The sequence below is a fragment of the Euphorbia lathyris genome, chromosome 2 (genome assembly GCF_963576675.1).
Source record: "Euphorbia lathyris chromosome 2, ddEupLath1.1, whole genome shotgun sequence".
NCBI classification, from domain to species: Eukaryota; Viridiplantae; Streptophyta; class Magnoliopsida; order Malpighiales; family Euphorbiaceae; genus Euphorbia; species Euphorbia lathyris.
Window position 1 is genome coordinate 70,782,899 of NC_088911.1, and position 11,024 is coordinate 70,793,922.

The window sequence follows — 11,024 nt, forward strand, 5'->3', positions numbered from 1 at the left end:
TCCCGACCCTTGAGAATTTCGAATTCCACACTAAGAGAGAGAGAGAGAGAATTTCGAACCCCCCTAGCCCGAGGACGAGATTTTCTACCGCTTTCTTCCGTTCAATTGATTTTCATCTTTCTTTCTTTATCCTTGATCTTGTGTTGATTAATTAGAGGCAATCTATTTTGGTTGCTACTCAACGGTTGATTCTAACTTGATCTTATATTTGTTTTGTTCTGTGCTCGAGAACTCGAAGTAAGAGTTATGGACACTTCGTTTGCAACGGTAGATAGAACACCTAAAAGGTATTTCTTCTTATCCCTCTTTATATGAAATAACGGTTAACGGATCTTGTGGTTTATGGAAATGGGTTAAAAAATTTATATTTCCGCTGCTATACGTTAGCCTATTTTTCCAACATTGGTATCAGAGCCATCGTTAAATCCGTTATTTCATATATGAAAATTTAGAAGTTTTTCAATCAGATTGAATAAATATTTATAGTTAGGTTAATTAACAAAACTGTTTTGATTAATTAGTTCTAAAAGATAAATAAGTTTTAATTAATTGTTAATTAAAATAAATTGTGCACATGTTCCTAATAATTTCGGTTGATAATCATTATAACAAAATCTATTAGTTTTATGGTTAGATAAATAAAATCAGTTTTATTTATTCTAAAAGATAAAACGGAAAATCTATGATAGTTTTTCCTATTTTCTGAAAATCGTTTTAAAACTGATATATATATATATATATATATATATATATATATATATATATATATATATTTTATAAATATATAAATAAATAAATAAACAGTAGTTCGGGTCGCGCCATACGGCGCGACTCGACTACTGTTGCGCGGTTGCTGCCGCGCGGCAGCAACCGCGCGCGGCGTCTGGTTGCCGCTGCCGCAAGGCAGCGGCATGTCCGACGCCTAAGGCTGCTGCCAAACGGCAGCAGCCCGACCTCGGGCCCGGCCCGATTCCCACCTAGTTTTAAATTATTTAAAACTATTTTTTTTAATATATATATGTATGTTTCAGAAATTAATAGTTTTCTGTTTTGATTATCGAATGAAAATTTATTTAAAAGTTTGTTTTACCTATTCGTAAATCAAAGTTTTAAATGAATTAAAATCAAAATTATTGGGACGTGCATAATTAAAGTTTTGTGTAGTTAGGATAACATAAAAGACACGAAACTGTTAGAAGTAAAATTGGATGAAAGTTATATGATGCGTTAATGTGATTAACCCAAATCTAACATAAAATAGTTATGTAATCAACCAATTAAATTTATTTAATTGAGTCTATGCATGTTTGGAGTTATGGACATATTTGGACCCTCTTTAGTCTTTTGGTATTTTTGAAATAGGGCCTGCGAGTCCTGCCTTTTCTACTATGTATTGTAATTTCTCCTCTCATCTAATTCCCTTCAATTTAATTGAAGTTTTCTTTAGTAGTATAGAAATTAATTTGTAATTTCAAGGCGCCGTGGAGAAGACGGAGGACCTAAAGAGAAATATGTAATAGTTAGTATTTCCCTAGGTTTGGCCTTTTATTCCGTCTCTGGCTCGATGGAATAATTTAGATGATATGTCCATAACGCCATTGTATGTGTCTGATGTATGCTAAAGCAAATCAAGACTAAGTTAGATTATGAGACCTAAAATAAAATCCCTCATTAAAAAGTTAAGTAAATAAGCAAGTTATTAAAATCGGTTGTCCCTCCCTAATATTATAATTCAGCCGGCAGTACTGAGGGCCTTTGGGTTGTTAGGTAAACTCAAGCTCGGGGTCTTACGGTAACACCTGAATTATCGAAAATCACTTTTCATGAATATGGGGTAATACTTAAATTAGATTATGATAATTGGATGGGTAAACTCATGTTTTCATAAACTAATGGGCAATACGGTTGGGATTAATATGAATAGCATATTAGTTACTAATGTGGTTAGTAACCCAATAACCTAGGAATCACATTTAAGATGTGATTGATTACATGAATCTACCTAACGAATGAGACTAACTTGTTGGGTAAACTCAAGGCGAAATCTCAGGAGTTAGGATCCTAGCTCACTAAAGGATTTGTGAAATTCTTCGAATTAATATGGAGGGCTATTAATTTGGCAAAATAGTGGGAGCAATCTAAAATAAACAAAAGGCCTATAATTTTAGATTGATATACTTTAAAACAAATGAATAACATATGTTTGCTCTTTCTCACTCTCAGGTTGATATAATCACTCTTAAAATCATGACTAACACCGATCTGCAAAACATAATTACCGATAACAAGTTGAACGGTTCAAACTTCACCGACTGGTTCCGTAACCTCAAAATTGTTTTGAAGTTCAAGAAGAAAGGGTATGTACTTGATACACCGATACCCCCTTACCCAGTGGATGATGCTCCCTACCAAGAATATTATGCTTACTTGAAGCATAAGGCTGATGATGATCAAGCGGGAGACATCATACTTGCATCTATGACACCGGAATTACAAAGGCAGTTATGCAGATAGGGATGCCTATTCCATGGTCAAGCACCTAAAAGAGTTATTTGTGAATCAAACTCGGTGCGAACGCTTCGAAATAACAAAACAGTTATACAGATGCAAGATGCAGGTGGGCACATCTGTTGTGGCGCATTGCCCCAAGATGATTAGCCTTATCACCAAGTTTTCTAGTATTGGAGATGCGATGGACCGTGAACTAAGTGAGAACTTACTTCTTCAGTCCCTCCCCGAGAGTTACTCGCAGTTCATCATGAACTACCAAGCGAGTGGCTTGCAAACCTCTCTTGAAGAGCTTGCAAATATGCTCGAGACAGTCGAGCCCAATACAAAAGAAAACAAGGAGATATCAGGCATTGCTATTGAAGGATCAAAGAAGAGGAAAGGGATCTCTCCCGATCCAAACCATCCTAAGAAAGGCAAGGAGGCCATGCTCACCGAAACGATGGGAAAGGAAGTTAAGAAGCCCAAAGGCAAGTGCCACTATTGTGGTGAAGTAGGGCATTGGAGGAGAAATTGTTTGCTGTACCTAGCTACCCTCAAGAAGGGAGAAGCCGGGACTTCAACATCTGGTATGTTTTATATTGAAATAAATACAATTTCACAGTCTGAATCTTGGGTACTTGATACCGGATGCGGATCTCATATTTGTACAAATATGCAGGAACTAAATCAGACTAAGGAATTGAAGAAAGGAAGCATAAACTTGCGAGTGGGAAATGGAGCAAGAGTTGCCGCCCTCGCAATCGGAGATTATGTTTTAAATTTTCCCTCTGGGCTTGTAATAGAATTAAGGAACTGTTTATACGTTCCGCAAATGTCTCATAACATTATTTCTATTAGCCGTCTTGTTGACGACGGTTTTCATATTTCAATAAAAGACAAACGTTGCGATTTTTATAAAGATTCGATTTTCTATTTTTCAGGAATATCACAAAATGGGATTTATGTGGTAGATGACAAAATTTCTGTTTTCGCAATTGATACCAAAAGACATAAGCTAGATAATTCAACTTACTTGTGGCATTGTCGTTTAGGCCATATAAACAAAAGACGCATGCTTAAGCTACATCAAGATGGGCTTATAAATTCAATTGATCCTGAATCATTGGAAACGTGCGAAGCATGTTTAAAAGGCAAAATGACAAAGACACCCTTTAGCAATAAAGGTGAACGTGTATCAGACACTCTAAGACTCATTCATTCAGATGTATGCGGTCCTATGTCAGTCCAAGCAGGATGAGGATTCAGATACTTCATTAGCTTCATAGACGACCATACCCGATATGGTTATATCTACTTGATGAAGCACAAATCCGAAGCTTTTGAGAAATTCAAATGCTTCAAGAATGAAGTGGAAAATCAACTAGAAAAGAAAATAAAGACACTTCGATCCGATCGAGGTGGCGAATATCTTTCAGATGATTTTCTGAATTATCTAATTGAATGTGGGATTTGCTCACAATGGACACCTCCCTATACACCACAACACAATGGTGTATCCGAGAGGAGGAACCGTACCCTACTAGATATGGTACGATCCATGATGAGCATAGCATTACTTCCAAAGACATTCTGGGGCTATGCCTTAGAAACCGCCCTCTTCACCCTAAATCGAGTACCAACTAAATCCGCTAGTTCCACACCATATGAATTGTTCGTTGGTAGGAAACCCGTATTCTCATTCATGAGGGTATGGGGTTGTTCAGCATTTGTCAAACGCATTGCGTCTGACAAACTAGATTCTAAATCTGATAAATGTTTCTTCATTGGATACCCTAAGGAAACTATGGGATATTACTTCTATCATCCAGATGATCAGAAAGTGATAGTATCCAAGTACGCAACCTTCTTAGAGAAAGAGTTTCTCGAAGACACAGAAAAGGGAAGCATTATTGAACTTGATGAAGTTCATGAACAAGAAACACCAACTGAAACAACAGAAGCGATTGAGGAACCCGATGCAGTCCCATTAGATGAGACTCAAGTGCCACCCCTTCATAGATCACAAAGAGTTCGTGAACTCCCTATTAGATATGGTTTTCTAGTGGGAGATGATGAGGTTCCCGTGTTAGACGACGAACCCGAAAACTACGAAGAGGCTCTTACTAGTCCAGATTCTAAAGCGTGGCTCGAGGCCATGGATTCTGAAATGGATTCCATGTACACCAACCAAGTGTGGACTATGGTTGATCCACCCGAAGGGATAAAACCCATTGGGTGCAGATGGATCTTCAAAAAGAAGACAGACATGGATGGAAAGGTTAGCACCTACAAAGATAGGTTAGTAGCGAAAGGATGTCGTCAGAAGCAAGGAATTGATTATGAAGAAACTTTCTCTCCTGTGGCTATGTCCAAATCAATCAGAATAATGCTTGCTATTGTCGCTCACTATGATTACGAGATTTGGCAAATGGATGTGAAAACAGCTTTCCTAAACGGAAACCTGCTTAAGGATGTGATGCAACCTGAAGGTTTCATATCAAAGGATGCAAACAAGGTTTGCAAACTTCAGAGATCCATTTATGGACTCAAGCAAGCATCTAAAAGCTGTAACAAGCGTTTTGATGAAACCATAAAACAATTTGGTTTCGAACAAAATTGCGAAGAAGCTTGCATTTACAAGAAAGCAAGTGGGAGCTCTGTAGCATTTCTAATATTATATGTGGACGATATATTACTAATGGGAAATGACATAGCTCTGCTACAGTCGGTAAAAGTATGGTTATCTGGTAACTTCTCAATGAAAGACCTTGGTGAAGCAGCTTATATACTTGGTATAAAGATCTACAGAGATAGATCAAGAAGACTGCTCGGTCTTTCACAGGCTACATCCATCGAAAAGGTGCTAAAGCGGTTTAGCATGCTTGAATCGAAACGAGGTAACTTACCCATGCTACATGGAGTAAAGTTAAACAATCATCAATGTCCTAAAACTGATGATGATAAGAAGCACATAGCTGTAGTCCCGTACGCCAGCGCAATCGGTTCGATTATGTATGCTATGCTATGCACTAGACCTGACGTAGCGTTCGCGTTAAGTATAACGAGTCGTTACTAAGGAAATCCGGGAGACGAGCACTAGATTGCCGTCAAAAACATTCTTAAGTACTTGAGAAGAACTAAAGATATGTTCCTAGTGTACGGAGAAGGGGATCTGAAAATAGAAGGATTTTCAGATGCAAGTCATCTCACAGATGAGAATGATTTTAAATCCCAATCAGGATACCTGTTTATCTTGAATGGGGGCGCGGTCAGCTGGAAGAGTTCCAAGCAAGGAAGAGTTGCTTTCTCTACGACTGAGTCAGAGTATATCGCTGCTGCGGAAGCAGCAAAGGAAGCAGTTTGGATTAGAAAGTTCATTACTGAACTTGGTGTGGTGCCTGACATTGTAAATCTCATTACACTGTACTGTGATAACAATGGAGCCATTGCGCAAGCAAAGGAACCACGGTCTCATAATGCGTCCAAGCATTACCTAAAGCGATACCACATTATAAGAGAAATTGCGGCAAGAGGAGATGTGAGAATAGAAAGAGTACCTATAGAGGACAACGTTGCAGATCCGTTGACAAAGCCCTTAACCCAGAAAGTACATGATCGTCATCTAACTTCTATTGGGATAAGTTATAGAAACAATTGGCTTTAGTCCAAGTGGGAGTATGTTGGGGTTTAGTGTCCTATAGACAATTGTTCTAGGATACAAACTTAATGTAAATGAAGTGTTCTTTACATCATTTTTTTTAATGAGATATATGTTTTATAACTATATAAAGGCAATCCCTTTTAAGCACTAAATAAAGTCTAATAAAAGGAAATCCGTAAGTTTGTTTAAAGTGATTATAAAGTGTTTATACAAGCAAGAAATGAGACGAAACTTTATAATAAACTAATGAACTTAAAACCACCCCAAGTCAAGCAATATGTTTAGGATTGACATATCGCGGTTGAGACTTGCATGAACAATGTCTTCTGTCCGACAGAAAGCTGATCTCACAAGCTTCATATATATAGATATCTGGACAGTTACATGGATCCGATGAAAAGTAGTTCATTAGGATTGGGGACCCGACTTGAGATAACAGGATGGGTAGATTCTTCCTTGTAACCTATTTATCTCATTGGTATTAATAGGTATAAATAATCCTCAGACTCAAAGGAATGTTAATTGGTATTCTGGATTGCGGAATGTGACGCTTTGACTCTGTTGTAACACGATCCTTAACAGAGATGATTCTGGGGTGTGAACAGCAGACGTTGGGTATCACAGGAAGTGATTGCGGGATCGTTATACATTGGATTGAGCATTTATCACTCCCGATAAATGGGAGATATGTCCATGGATCGCTTGTGGAAGTCTTGACTCTAAATCCTTGCAAGGTGATAACTTAAGAATGAAATGATATTTCCCTTAACCTATCTAATTGGAGTTGACTCGGCCAGAACAAGTAAAACAAACGTCTCGCTATATATGACTTGACATTACCCATAGTCATAAGATTCAGTTCAAGGACGTAGTTGATAAAGGATCGAATTATACAGTAACTAATACGGAAAGGTCAACGACAGAATCAACTTGTCTTCTTATAGCTCTAAGGGAATGATTACGGACTTGCTAATCACATACTATGTACATCATTCCGTTATGCAAAGATTAAATATAATTCTTTGAAAATTAATTAATAAAGTTGCATACGGCTAGAAGCAATAAGAACCTAATGGGTCACACATAAGACTTGGAACCCAAAAGAGAGACAGATGCTAATTAATTGATGGAAGCCCAATTGAGCCCAATAAGGCCCAATTACCAAGGGGGTCGAAATTTATGTATACTGGATACATAAATAATTAATTTGATTTTATCAATTCTAATTAGATTGGGATTGTGAATTAAATTAATTAAAGGATAAATAAGTTAGGAGTTTTAATTAGATTAAATTACTCTCATTATTATCCAATAAGGTTATTATTATTATCTTTTATATTTAGATATATTAATAGATAATAATTAAGAATTCTATTCCGAATTGAATTCCTATTCAGTAACCTAATTCTATCTAACTAGGGATTAGATACAAGAGAGAATATAAATACCCCCCATGTGATTTTTGAAATTCACTATTGATTCCAGGAGAGAAAATTCGAACCCCCTAGCCGAGGACGAGATTTCACCACTTCCTTCCGTTCAATTGATTTTCATCTCTTTCTCTTTATCCTTGATCTTATGTTGATTAATTAGAGACAATCTACTTTGGTTGTTAATAAACGGTTGATTCTAACTTGATCTTCTGTTGTTTTGTTTTGTGCTCGGGAACTCGAAGTAAGAGTTGTGGGCACTTCGTTTGCAACAGTAGATAGAACATCTAAAAGGTATTTCTTCTTATCCCTCTTTGTATGAAATAACGGTTAATGGATCTTGGGGTTAATGGAAATAGGTTAAAATTTTTATATTTCCGCTGCTATACGTTAGCCTATTTTCCTTCAATTTTCCCAATCCAAAATATCCTAAGAAGAACAAGGGAGGCAATCCAGCCCAAGCCAAAGGAAAGCAAGTCAAGAAGCCCAAAGGGGAATGCCACTTATGTGGTAAAGATGGGCATTGGAAGAGAAATTGCAAAGAGTACCTAGCTTCTCTCAAGAAGGGAAAGAACGGTGCTGTTAAGCCCAAAATATACCTAAAATATCATTAATATTTACATCATTTTTATTACAAGTTTATGTTGTTTATATCTGTTTAGATTACTTTTACTCTCGAATATCTTTCTTTCTTGCAAGGTACCTAAATATTTGGTAAAATCCAAATAGGAACGAAAAAGGATCAAAAACAGAAGAAAAACCCTACAAAAGGAGTCAAAGACGACGTAAATCGAAAGCACCAAGTCGAGGACACGAACGAAAGCAAAGAAGTGAGAAAACTCACCGTGCCGCGATAGTGAATCCCCAACCCGCGGCCGCGACACGCGTGGTTTAGCCATTTCTCCCCTTCATCCAACGTTCAACTTAATGCTACGTAATTCACGGCCAAGGATTCCTATCCTCGGTAAGTGCAGAAAATTTGCCAAAAGCATTTAACACATGCTGAAATCCAAGAAACGCGTTCGTTCAAGTGGATAAAGACGTCCTTTCACAACGGACACGACTCTTAACCAACGGATACATAACTTCAAACACAACCCTTCAACATCTATAAATAAAGAGTTGATGTTGAGAAAAAATGCAATGAAATGTTATAATATAGATATAGACTCAGAGCGTAGAACTTATGTCTAAGTTCTAAGTAAAAACATTTCGAGAGTTAGAAATTAGATTCTGTACAAAACAAGATGAGATACACATATTGTTTATAGTTTAATTACAACTCAGTAGCGTTTAGACATTATTCCAGTTTTAGTTTGCATCATGGTAGTGGCCGACCGAATCCCTATTACGAAGTTACAGCGAGAAGATTGAGTAGAGTGTTCGCCCCTGAGCCTGACAACCTCTAAGAAAACCCAAGGAAAGGAACCGATCAAGCCGTTCACTTGCACGCCCTCGAAGAACTCGATGCTCCATGTTCTCTGTAAACTTGTATCAATTTATATTTCATCTAATAAAGTCCGTTCTATTCGACAAATCGTTATGCAGCACTTATGGTAACCAATCCAATATAAGTGAGGCTGGTGTTTTCATTAATACGCAGTTGAATTCAAAATCATTACAAGGAAACTTTGTTGAACACTTAGGCAAATTATCATCTCGAAAGAGTTTTAATTTGAGTAAGGGCAACTATCCCGAGAGGGTTTTGTCGCGTTCAAAGCCAATTAATTAGAGGTTCCGTCATTTATTTCATCATCATAATTGATACAAAGTTAAAGTTGTTTTCTTTGCTTAATGCAAATGAATACATTCATTGTTTTTCTAAAAAGTTCTAAATGTTCCTGTTTTGTAAAATTCATCCTTAAATCAGAAGATCTTTCTAACAATCGATTTATTCTAAATATAAAATCTTATTCCAACATTTTTCAAGTATTCAAAGTTCATAAACTCAATTAAACAATTATTTTTCCTAAATTCAATTAGACAAATTTCACTTTTCATTTACAATTAATAATAAATCTAACAAGTTCGAAATTAATAAATTCAAAAATAAGTTTTTCGTTAAAAAACGTATCCCTGTGGGATCGATATTTTTATTACTACAAGTGAAACCGTGCACTTGCGGAAATCGCTCAACAAGTTTTTGGCGCCGTTGCCGGGGATACGCCAAAATTTTTGACAAAATTTTTATTTTTCGTATTTTATTTTCGAATCTAGGTTTACACATTATTTTTATACAATTTTTATATTTTATTTATTTTTCAGTTTATATAACATATTTGTTTTCAATTTTGTTTTGAAGATAGTTTGGCTCGTGTAACCATTTCAAGTTCATGCGCAGTTCGTGAAATTCGGGCACACCACCAGACCCTTTTGATCCAGAAATTGAAAGAACACTTAAGAAAAACAAGAAAAACAACAAAAACAAAGACAAAACACCCTTAAAAACCAAAGTAGACCAGCCAGAAATTATGGCCGATCCACCGACACTTATGGATTATGCTAGGCCAGGAATGGCCGGTGTAACTAATAGTGCAGTTAGACCCCGTATAAATGCAAATCAATTTGAAATTAAGCCTGCTTTGCTTAATATGTTGCAAAACAACGTAACGTTTTATGGACTACCTAACGAAAACCCTAATGCACATTTGACAAATTTCTTAGAAATTTGTGATACTTTTAAAATTACTGATGTAACAGCCGAAGCAATCAAACTTCGCCTCTTTCCTTTCACCTTGAAGGATAAGGCAAAAATTTGGTTAACTTCTATGCCTGCTGCAACATTTGAAACTTGGGACCAATTAGCCCAAGCGTTTTTATCAAAATATTTTCCTTTAGCAAAAACCGCAAGAGTCATCAAAGAATTGACATCTTTTACACAAAATGATAATGAAACTCTTTATGAAGCTTGGGAACGTTTTAAAGAACTTCAACGTTTATGCCCACACCACCAACTGCCAGATGCACTTTTAATGCATACATTCTATAATGGATTAAATCCTACAACTAGAGGTTCATTAGATGCTATGTCTGGAGGGTTATTTATGAAGAAGACGTCCGCCCAAGCAAGAGAACTTTTAGAGGAAATGGCAATCAACAGCAGTATGTGGCCCGCAGAGCGTGGACATATACCAACGGCGAAACCATCATCCTCAGGTACATCATCGGTTAAAGGTATAATGAATCTTGATCTAGTAGCAATGTTACAAGCCCAATTTTCTGCCTTATCGCACAAAATTGATAAGTTTATGGCACCATGCGATCCTAATGATCCAATCCAGAGAGACATTGATTACGAAGGTATGAATGAGATAGAACAGGTAAATTTTGTCCAAGGACAAAACCAAACTACTAATCCTTATTCTAATACTTATAATCCTGGATGGAGAAATCATCCTAACTTTAATTGGAAAGATAGTAATAATAATAATAATGCAAATGCT

The 11,024-nt window shown here is 36.6% G+C and overlaps 1 non-coding gene across 1 annotated transcript; it reads right to left on the reverse strand.

Moving 5' to 3' along the window:
- Positions 1 to 10,430: 10,430 nt before the first annotated feature.
- On the reverse strand, positions 10,431 to 10,537 carry LOC136221147 (small nucleolar RNA R71). Its single transcript, XR_010684933.1, has one exon. It is a non-coding gene; the product is annotated as a small nucleolar RNA R71 (small nucleolar RNA).
- Between the last annotated feature and the right edge of the window lie 487 nt (positions 10,538 to 11,024).